The sequence below is a fragment of the Falco rusticolus genome, chromosome 13 (assembly GCF_015220075.1).
Source record: "Falco rusticolus isolate bFalRus1 chromosome 13, bFalRus1.pri, whole genome shotgun sequence".
Classification (NCBI taxonomy): Eukaryota; Metazoa; Chordata; class Aves; order Falconiformes; family Falconidae; genus Falco; species Falco rusticolus.
Window position 1 is genome coordinate 1,481,093 of NC_051199.1, and position 10,338 is coordinate 1,491,430.

Here is a 10,338-nt window from a genome sequence, read left to right on the forward strand (position 1 = left end):
ATACCTCGTTCTATTGCCTTTGTCACTGACCAGATTATAATATTTCTCAACCCAGGTTAACGTCTGGGCCCAGGGAACGGCTCTTACTTGCCATGTTACAGCTCGCCGAAAACACGGCCATCCCAAATTCCTTTTTGGTAGGAGCACGATGGTGACAACCATTAACCTCACACAACTCCGTTCTCTGGCTGTTTTCACCCAACACCAAATGCCCTCGAGGCACACATGGAACTTGCCCATCCTCCTGCATCACCCACCAAGGGCTCCCAGGTCCCTGAGCAAAAGCAATGCCACAAATGGGGTCACCTTTGCCTGAAGCAGGAATGACCCAGCCTGTTTTCCCAAGCACATATTGCAGGTGCACTACAGGAACTTTATCCCCTTCTGCAGGACGTGAAAGCTTTGATTGGGCAGGGTCAGCTGGGCTGGCAGATCCTCTGGTGTTGACTAACCCGGCAGCCTTTGCTAAATGTGCAGCCTGATGTTTGAAAGCGCCCCTCCGCCCCCATTGCTTTCAGTGGAGTGTTTAACAGCCCATTGCACCGTTGCGTTTTCCCAGAGGCTGCTGCATGGTAGGGAATGTGATCTACTCACTCGATGCCATGCTCTTTGGCCCAAGTGTCGGTGAGATTGTTTTGAAATGAGCTCCGTTGTCAGATTCATTTCTTCCTGGGGTGCTGTGTTGCCACAGGACTTGTCTTTCAAGGCCCAGGACAGTGTTTTGGGCTCTGCCGTGCACCGCAGAATCAGATGTGGTGCGTGTTGACAGCGGCTTAGTGGGATGTTAAATCTGACCCGGCTTGGAAGAAGCGGCTGCCTAAGGAAGACACCAGCGACAGGAGGAGGACTCCAGAGAGGGGAGTTCATGAGCCGAGGCCCGCGCCTCTCTGGCTCTGCCACAGACACGGTCACCTGTGGCCAGCTGACAGCAGCAGTGGGAAGATGCAGCGCTCTCTCTGTGCGTGTGGCTCCCAGGACAGCAGAGTAGGGCACAAGGAAGGCGATGTGCATGTCACCCGCCGCCTGCTGTCTCCAAGGCTCCCGCCTCTATGTGATTGCGATCCCTGCCACGCACTGAGTGTTCCTTTGGTTTGCCAACTATTTCTGGAAATAGGAACCTGTCCTTGCAGGAGAGGAGACCCACCTCGTGTGTCCCGCGGGTGGTATTGGGATTGATTGTGATCAGCGTGCTACTGAGTGGAATGCTCTGGGCAAAGGCACGCAGCCAGCCCTGGAAATGTGGGGCTTTGGACATGAGGTGGTTAGTGCCAGAAAGGGCACGCTGAACCCACCCGAGAGAGAGGGATGAGCCTCCAGGAGCTGCTGATCTTAGCAGGCTGGCTCTGCCACCCCTTCTTCACCAGGCCTTTCTTCAGGCGCACAGACAGCTTGAGGCCAAGAAGTGTCTGCAGTGCCCCCAGACGGGCTTTGCTGTGACCCCCCAAGCTGCTGTTGCTTAAGAAGAAAGAACAGGGACGGTCAGCGTGGGTCAGAGCTGGCGGCAAGACGAGAGCTGCCAGCCTGGACCAGCTGCCACCAGTGGCACTAGGGCCAGGAGCACCGTGCGAATGGCCTGGAAAGTCAAGCAGCTCCCAGAGCTTTCCAGGGCTCAGGGATCTCTGTGTGAGGGCAGTGAGCAGGAGGGAAGGACAAGGTAATCCCTCTGATAAACTATGGGAGACTGCAAGAAAGGGTGGAGAATCTCTGAAGTTCTGGACTTTTTGCCTTTTTTTTTTTTTAAGGTCTGCCAGAGGTTTTTGGCAACGGCTGTGCTCACCTGGGAAGGCGAGATCCCAAGTCCAGTCAAAAGCCCACCAAACCTAACAATTCCACACAAACCGGTAAGAAATAAACTACGCGCCCATGAAAGTGTGACTACATTCCTGTAGCTATCAGCTCAGACCAGGAGACAGAGCTTGTTCTTGGCCTTGTGTGGCTCCCCTGTGTCCTCCAGGAAAGCCACCCGCAGGGAATGTCGCTGTTTTCATTTTTCCAGAGGCACCATTTCTTCCAAAACGACAGCAATAATCCCAAGGAGTTGTGTATGAAGTGGCAGGACTTGTTTGCAGAGCAGAAGCGGCAGGGCCTGGAGGCTGCGGTGGAAGAGAGCGACACCTGACCCAGGCAAGGCCGCGTGTCCTGCCCACAGAGCAGCTAAAGCTGCTGGCACAGGGACAGGCGAGGTGAGGGTGTCCCCGGGAGAGCTGCTGCTGGCCACCCCCACCCTCCCTGGGCGAGCTCTCTGCTCTGAGTCCTCCGGACAGCACTGGACTGCTCTCTGGGCACTGTGCTCTCATCATAGCCATCTTACTTGTGTCCAGTTTGGGGTGGATGAATCTACACTTTCGGTGCATATTTTTTTCTTTTCTCTGGCGGTGTTCATTTAATGAGTTCTTAAAAAAAATGCTGTAATGCTGCAAAACCACCACAGTGCCTAGCCTGGGCTTTTCAGAGCAGAAATGCGACATTATTTAAACACATGATTATTCACAGTATTGTGATGAATGCAGGATTAAAAGAAAATTCACCATGTCTGGATACACCAGTGCTTTAGGGAGCAGGAGAATAATCTTTCAGGGTTGGAAGACATAAACATGCAAAAAAAGAAGACATTTTTTTGGCAGATCTGATGATTGCAGCGAGGCCCAGTTGTTTATGTTCAGGCCTGAGGTGCTCTGTAAGCCCTACTTCCTTGGGCAGCCTGGCCTTCCACTGGAGCTGGGCCTGCACTCTGTCCTAAATACTCTCTTTTCTCGATGCCTTATTTTTTTTTTAGTGGCAAAGCTGGCCTTTTTCATCTGTCACTTTCTGTACGCAATAGCAGAACAGATTTGTTTCCCTTCAAAAACAAAGGCTTTTGGCTCAAATAGATGACCACTCCGCAACCAGCCCTTACGTCTGGGTTTTTGGTCACCCGTACCATGGCTAATATAGGTTGCACATGTGTAAAATTGACGTTATAGTGGTACAGCACTGCTGAGTCTGCACAGGCCTCCACTGATAAGAAAGGCAAAGCTTAGATGCGTTGATGGGGGCTGGATGCCTCCATAACATAGTAGCTTACACTGACTTCACTACTCCATCATTATTATTTGCTTATTCCAGAATCTTTTTACATTTCGTCTCACTCCTCTTAGCATTTCCATCTCGATGTCCTGAGTGGAAGGAGACAGAGGCAACTTTGGAGCAGCTGCTGCTAAATCTGGGCCCAGGACTCGCTCATGCAGTATCAGTTTCTACATCTGCCTCTTTCTTGCAAATGAGATGTACCTGCTGGCAAGGGCTGACACGAGTGCCATTGGCCACTGTAACCTGCCCTTCGACCAGGGATGCGCCATACCATCAGCTGCCAGCCCAATGTTAATGGGATAAATGTACAACAGACCCAAGAACAGCTTGACCAAGGGACTTGTTCAGGCACTGCCATGTGGCAAACTGGGTGAAATTTTCCGTTACTGAAACTTTCAGAGCTGAAAAGTGGAAAGAATATGTTTCTTATTTGAACTAAGTTATAATCATCCTGCAAAAACAATGTCTCTTAAAGGCTGACAGCTCAGGCCTGGCACAGAGGCCTCTGCAAGCAATTTGTGTGCTTGGGAAATTGGAAGCAAGGTGAGTGGGGAGCACAGTGAATATGTGCTGTTAAGGAGGAATTTGGATGCCTGCAGCTGCTGCAAGCTCTGCAGGCCCCCCCTGGGGGCAAATACCCAAGTTATTCCCTCCTGTTTGGCTTTGCCCATACATGAAAGACGTCTCCTCCTAACCATGGCTACCTGGTTGTATCAAAGGAGGGGAAGGAGCCATGGCGGCAGTGCAGGATGGCAGCCGTGCTGGGGAGTGTCCATCACCACCTGTGAGCTCTGCGGCTGCTGAAGCCAGGCATCCTGCATCGTGGTGGCACTATCCTGAGTCCAACTCAGGGTGAACATCCATCCATAAGGCTCCTTCAGCATGTGGGGTATTTGAGGGAGGCAGTGCCAGGCAGTCAGGTGGCAGCATCTCCATGACTTTGGGAGGGGAGGAGTTTCTACCTCCACCCAGTCGCTCATGTTATTTGATGTTTTGGAGCTGTATCTCCCCAGCAGATAAAAAAGGGTCTTTAAAAGTAGCCCCCATTCAAAAGTTGCAGGGGGGAATTGACAGACAGAGCATGGTTTCTGGAGCTTTGTTGCCTTTGGAAACTAGGCTAAAAATATCCTATTCTGGGCTGACAGCTCTGCCACAACAAGCAGCCGCCGCAGTAATGCAGGGCATCTCCTTCGCAGCCTGTCTTTTGGCTAATCCATTCAACAGTGCACACCAGATTTCAGCTGAAGAATCACTGATCTTTCAAAGATTGTTACTGACTGTATTCGCTCAAGCAATAGCCAAGGTTATGCTCTGACACTTTGCTCCTGGTTTTTGCATTAAGATAGTCCAGGTGATGCCGTTCTTGGTGGCGATCCCATCCTGGCAGCTTTGGGCCTGCTGTAAGGTACATGTGGTGCCCACAGAGCTTCACTTCACAGCTCCCTTCCCATGCCTCTGTTGCTTGTCTCATGCTACTTTTCACCAACACCCCAGGTTTCAAATTATGATCACCTTGCTGATTCTGTCCATGGATGTCTCTTCCATGACAAAGGTATGAATTCATTGTGAAATGCTCAGATATGTGGGCATGCTTTTAGGCTAGTGAGCCTTTGCTGACTGCAGGTGTGCAGCCTGGACATGTTTCAACCGTGCTGCAAACAATCAGCAACTTTAAAGAAAAATTAAATTATCAGGCCAGGTCTTGACAAATGCTCTCATCTGGTGTATGAAATCTGTTTAATTTATTGCTTTAAAAAAAAAACCAAAAAAAAAAATGAAGCCAAAAAATCTCACCGGAGCCATACCTGCTCTGATCCAAAAGCTGCTGCAAACACACCTCTAGACTTAGGAGAAGTTGAGCGTGGGCTGCCCCGTGTCAGAAATACACACTTCTAGATCCTGGAAAGGCTTTGTTGTAGGGTCTCAGAGCCAGGTGCCCGGTGTTCAGGCCAGGGGCTCCATCAGACGGTTTGCATGGGAAGTCTCTTGCAGAGGAGAGAAAAGAATGAAGAAAGAAAATTCAGGGGTCTGTGTTCTGCAGCTTGCTGTGAGCTGCCTACAGTGACCTGGACGTGAGCAAGAGGCACCTAAGCAATGCTTTTTTGAGTCTGTGTCACTCCAGACTACAAAAGGAACTAAAAGCAGCCATGGAAAGTAGGTCTAGCTTCATACATGCTCTTGGTCTCTCAGGAGACATGAGACAAGCTTCCAAAAGACCTGTATTGGAATCCTGTCTCTGGTACTGATTTAAGAATACCAAAACCTTGCATGCTGGGAAGGAGAAGTCCAAAACTTCAAGGTAAGGAAACAAACTCCAAATTGCAGTAAGGTTTCTAATACTGTGGGTTGCCTTTTCTCAGGCACCAAGAATACATGATTCCCATTGGCTTTGCAGACTTAGGACATGAGACAACATCTCAGAAGAAAAAGAAAGTTGGGCTGTTATGTTAGTGCATAAATCTGGTGGCCCTCACAGGTTCAAAAGTTTGGCTGTGCATTTTGTAATGTCTCCCAAGAGCTGGTGTGGACGTGGCTTTGGATGTGAAGATGTTATTGATGCTTCTTCCTTCCACAGCCTCTCCTCTGCTCTGGTGCTACTGGTGAGAGAGTGATGGATTGAAGAGGCAATATTGAGTTTGGCTGAATGTTTTTTTCTGAATAAAAGAGTAAAAGATACATTTTGCAAGAGTTCTGGACACTGGTAGCTCCCCAAACAAGCTGCTAGCCTGGTACAAAGCAAGGCATCACCAAAGTGTTACAACACCTACAAGCATTGTGGGCTGTTGTATTCATCAGCCTGACAGCTTCAAGTTCAGTAGCTCACAGAGGCTTTCCTAGTGCACACACAATGGGACATGTGGATCTCTTTACAAGACCCCTGGATGAACACCCTCCATGCTCCAATCCATACAGACATGCAAGAGCTCCTGGCTGCACACAATTAAAGCAACATCATCAGAGCCAGCTTACAGACATGTGGGGCCTTCACGCAAAAATGGAGTGAAAAGGACTGATCATCCAAAGTGGTGGGAATAATACAGGAGTTACTCTGTTCGGGCTCTGAACGGAGGTTAGGTAACAGGCAGAGGTGCAGGCAGGTTGAAGCCCAAACAGAGCAGCAAGCTGTTCTCCTGTGTCGTTACCTTTAGAGAAGCAAGCAGGCTGCAGGCTGGCAGAGTGACAAGATTCCTTTCATGACTCATTTCAGAACTGCTTTAGTAAGCAACAATTTTGCACTTTGCTGTGATTGCAGAGGGTGTGAACTAAAAAAAAAAATTAAAAAAAAAAAAAAAATCATCAGAATCAGTTGAGCCCAACTGAGAATGAAGGCCACATGGCTGCAGGCTCAGCCTTAGGCTGCAAGCCAGGAGAGGGACATGCTGTCACCGATGTGTCACAAGGAAGACCAACACACACAAAAATGGAAGTAAGGTGTTCTTAAAGCAGTGGTTAGGATTTCAGTGTAGCTGTAAGGATGTCTTCCTCCCACTCATTAGCTACATGACTCATCCTGGTGATCTCATTCAGTAAAACCAGGCGGGTGCTACCATTCTGGATGGACTAAAAGGCAGGGCCACAGCTGCACAGGGAGATGCTGACCTAAATAGGTGATGCTGTGAGGGAAAATGCGCAGTAAGCGTTTCACAGCATTCAGTTGTGAACCTTAGACTGAGCTGGGAGGGAGCCCATGTTCAGGGTACCAAGGCGGAGAAGCAGAAACTTCTTGTTTCCAACCTTCCCTTTAAGTCTCAGCAAGGGAAAGGCAGCTGGCATGTCTGTGAAGCACTGGCAATCACGTTTCACTAACCTGAAGTGCTCTAAGTGAAGCCTCAAGAGCTCTAGAGCTGGATCTCATGGGCTTTATCATCTCTGCAACAGTGTGAAGTGCACGCACTGCATGTCATTGCCTGTGCTTACCTTCCACGTCTATTGGGGATATCCTCAGCATCACCACCTTATTTTCTGGTGCTGTAAAAAGCATCCGTACAGTGATCGGTGATATCAAAAAAATGAAAGATACCATGGAAACCTCTGGCAGTCTAGGCTGTTTTCAAAGACAGACCATTTTCTTTCCACTTCCACTTTGAAAGCAGACAGTGTTGAGATCCAGGAGAGTACCTCTAGCTAGCCTGCCACTGGGGTTTTGCTTTTTCCTTGCTCCCCCTGTACATTGCTTTTCTTTCTCAGCTTTCTCTGAGCAGCTAAGGTGATGAAGAGAAGCTTCAGAAAGGATAGCTGAGGCTGCAGCCTGGGCTGCTGCTGCCCTCTCCTGGGTCCAAGACAGCCAAGAAGACAAGAGGTGATTTTTTAAAAGAGAATGCTGCAGGCCTGGGGGTCAGGTCACTCTCCCCATGTCCTCTTGCAGCCTTGCAAGCCTAAGTGTTGGGGCAGCAGGCAGTGAACTGCCCTCGCAGGGTGCCGGACCCAAGGTTGCTGCCCAGGCTGGTGCCAGGGTTGGCCTGGCCCCACTGTTTGAAAACCCTTTTTCACTGAACCCCTTCACGACTCCTAGCGGCATTTATGGCTGGAAGATAGTTGACTAGGTTGGCTATCCCTTGCAAGGTTAACAGCTGTGCTGGCCCAGTATTGTGGGAGTCCATGGTTTCTGGACTCAGTTGCTGCCTGCTCTGTCCAGGATGGTTTTATTTATATTAAACTAAAAAGCCTTCAAAATAAGATGCTACAACTGATTACTTGTATGCTAGACAAGTCCGCAGCTTCCTCCTCTGGTCCCTTGCCCTGACTCCACGGCCAGCTGAAACAAAACCTCCTGCTTGCTGGTTTGCCCATGCTGTGCGTCTCCCCCGTCTAGGACCCCATCCTAGCCAGAGGGCTGTGCACCCAGCAGGGTGAGCACCCAGCCCTCCAGTGCAGGAGGGCCCTCACCCCAGCTTGCTCATGCTGCAACGAGGTGGGAGCACACTCCTCCTCCCCACTTGAGCCTCTGGGAAGCTTTTTGTCGATTGCCTTTCCGAAAAGGGGCAGAGAAATGACAGAGCCTCCCCCATGGCACTGAGAGCATTTAATGCAGCAATTGGCTAATGGTTTCAGAAGCCACTTAGTGGCTTATTACAGTATTATTGCCTTGTGAGTGGCTGTAAATTCAGCGCTGGAGGACTCAGACACTCCAAGGTATTTGTGCAGCCTCTGTTTTCTTTTTCATGAGAGCACAGGAGAAGGTGGTTGCGGCAGTCTCCCTCTACCTAGAACCTGCCCAGGAGTGGGAGACTTGTAGTCAATGATCCGGACCCACACCTCCCATGAAAGTCAGCCTAAAGCAGAATAAAGCCCCAGGACAAAGGCTGGAGCTGAAGGCCTTCCTGCCACATGAGTGCTCCAGCCTGCAGGTATAAACACAGTCACGTTTTGGATGCTAAAGATTTTCCTGTTGTGCTACAGGGCCACAAAACACCATGGTGGCCAGGAGCAGCAGGTGGATATCCAGGAAGTGGTGCCAGGCTGATGCAAAGGGAGCTTCGTGCCCTGCATGCCTGGTGTGATAGTCCAATACCTGCTGGGTGGGTGGGCCTCACCTTTTCATTACTTCATTACTCACCAGCCCAAATGTGTGCTTTTTTTTTTTTTTTTCCCCCCTGGAGCTCACCCATATTGATGTTGGCTTCACACATGCAGCCACTCATGTTGCTCCAGGTATTTAAAAACCAAATTAACCCACTTACTGAAAAAATCAAGTGTTTGAAGAGCTAGGGAAGAGAGGAGTTGCTGTGATGTGACCTACCTCCCTGGCCAGGGCAGCCAGCAGCTGCATGCACAAGCTGCAAAGCCCAGGTATGAGGCCACCATGAGGGGCAAAGGGAGCTGCATCTTGCTGCCTGTGTGGAGCCATCACTGACCACACAGCACCTCTGGCCTCGGCAGTTGCACCAGGCTTGCTGGTCCTGCCTGCTGCCATAAGAGCAAGTTGCGTGGGCAGTAATTCTTCCCACAAATGCTCTTCCAGTCAGGGCTGGAAAACTCCATCATGGACTATTAAATTTGAAGTCCCTGAGCCACAAATCCAGCCCTAGACGGAAGTGCTAGACTATTTATACGCTCTTTTATAAGAGCCATGGTAGACCTTTGGCTATCTCTATTGCTTTTTGAACATTTTCCAATCCAGCTATATCCTTCTGAGATGGGGAAAGTAGAAACACACTCGGTGAATTATGGATGTGTAAAAGGCTGTAATGATGTTCTCCCTTTTACGGGCTCCTCTTTTCCCAGTGGTTTTTAACATGCACCTCTCATTTGAACAGCTTTTGGACTATCTAGCAAAACTGAGCTCTTATTCCAGGGAGGGAATAACTTGGTGCACATTTTCAGACTATAAAGAGAAGAAAATAGGAAAATAATATCTATCCCCATTTAATACCAGCTTCCATTTTATTATCTGCTCACACAGTATCGCAGATTCTGTTCACCCTGAATCAACAATGGCCTTGTTACCACATGTCCTGAGTAGGAGGTGGAAGCTGTGATCTGGAGGGTTGGAGAGGCCAATGCCAGCACCATGGTTTTGCCTGGCCTGGATGGCTGAATCTTCCCCAGAATCCTGCTTTATCCTTCCCATCCTTTCTGCTCATTCTTCATCCTCCCCAGCAGCCGGGGAGGAGTGGGAGGAAGGCAGACAGTGCTGGGGTGTGCAAGGAGGGGACCAAGGTAGCCAGTCTTGGGGATGGAGCAGTGGTGGCCCTGGCCATTTGTGGTCCTGGAGGGAAGTGGCAGCGGCCACGGCAGTGCTCCCTGGCCTGGCTCCCCATCCCACTGCATGCCAGAGTGTGGCCAGGGAGGGCTCATCCCCATGCTTTGGAGCAGCAGTTGATGAGGCAGGAGGTGTGCAGGGGGCAGGGAAGTTTTTCCACCTGCTTCCCCTTCCATCTCCCCAACTCCTGGCAAATGCTACCCCAGTCTCTGGGCTGCCTGGGAGCTCTTGGCCTTGTTCCTGGGGGACTGCGGGCAGGATGTTGAGCAGCTGTGGCTTGTCCCTCACCCTCCGGGAGGGGGTATGAATGGGACCATGCACCCAAGGCAGCTCCATCCTCTCTGCACGGAGCAAAAGCTTCTTGTGTGCAGCAGAGGGAGGTGAGATGTGCAGCACGATCAAATGAAGAGCAAATTCTTGATGTCCTGAATACTTACAAGCCAGTGTGGTATCAAACCCTCTGGGGTCTAAACCCTTTTGTCCCACACTGACAGGCTGGAATAGAAAAAAACCAAATGCCTCTTTTCCTATCCTCACCTTTCAGCAAGAGCAGCCTATGGGCTGTT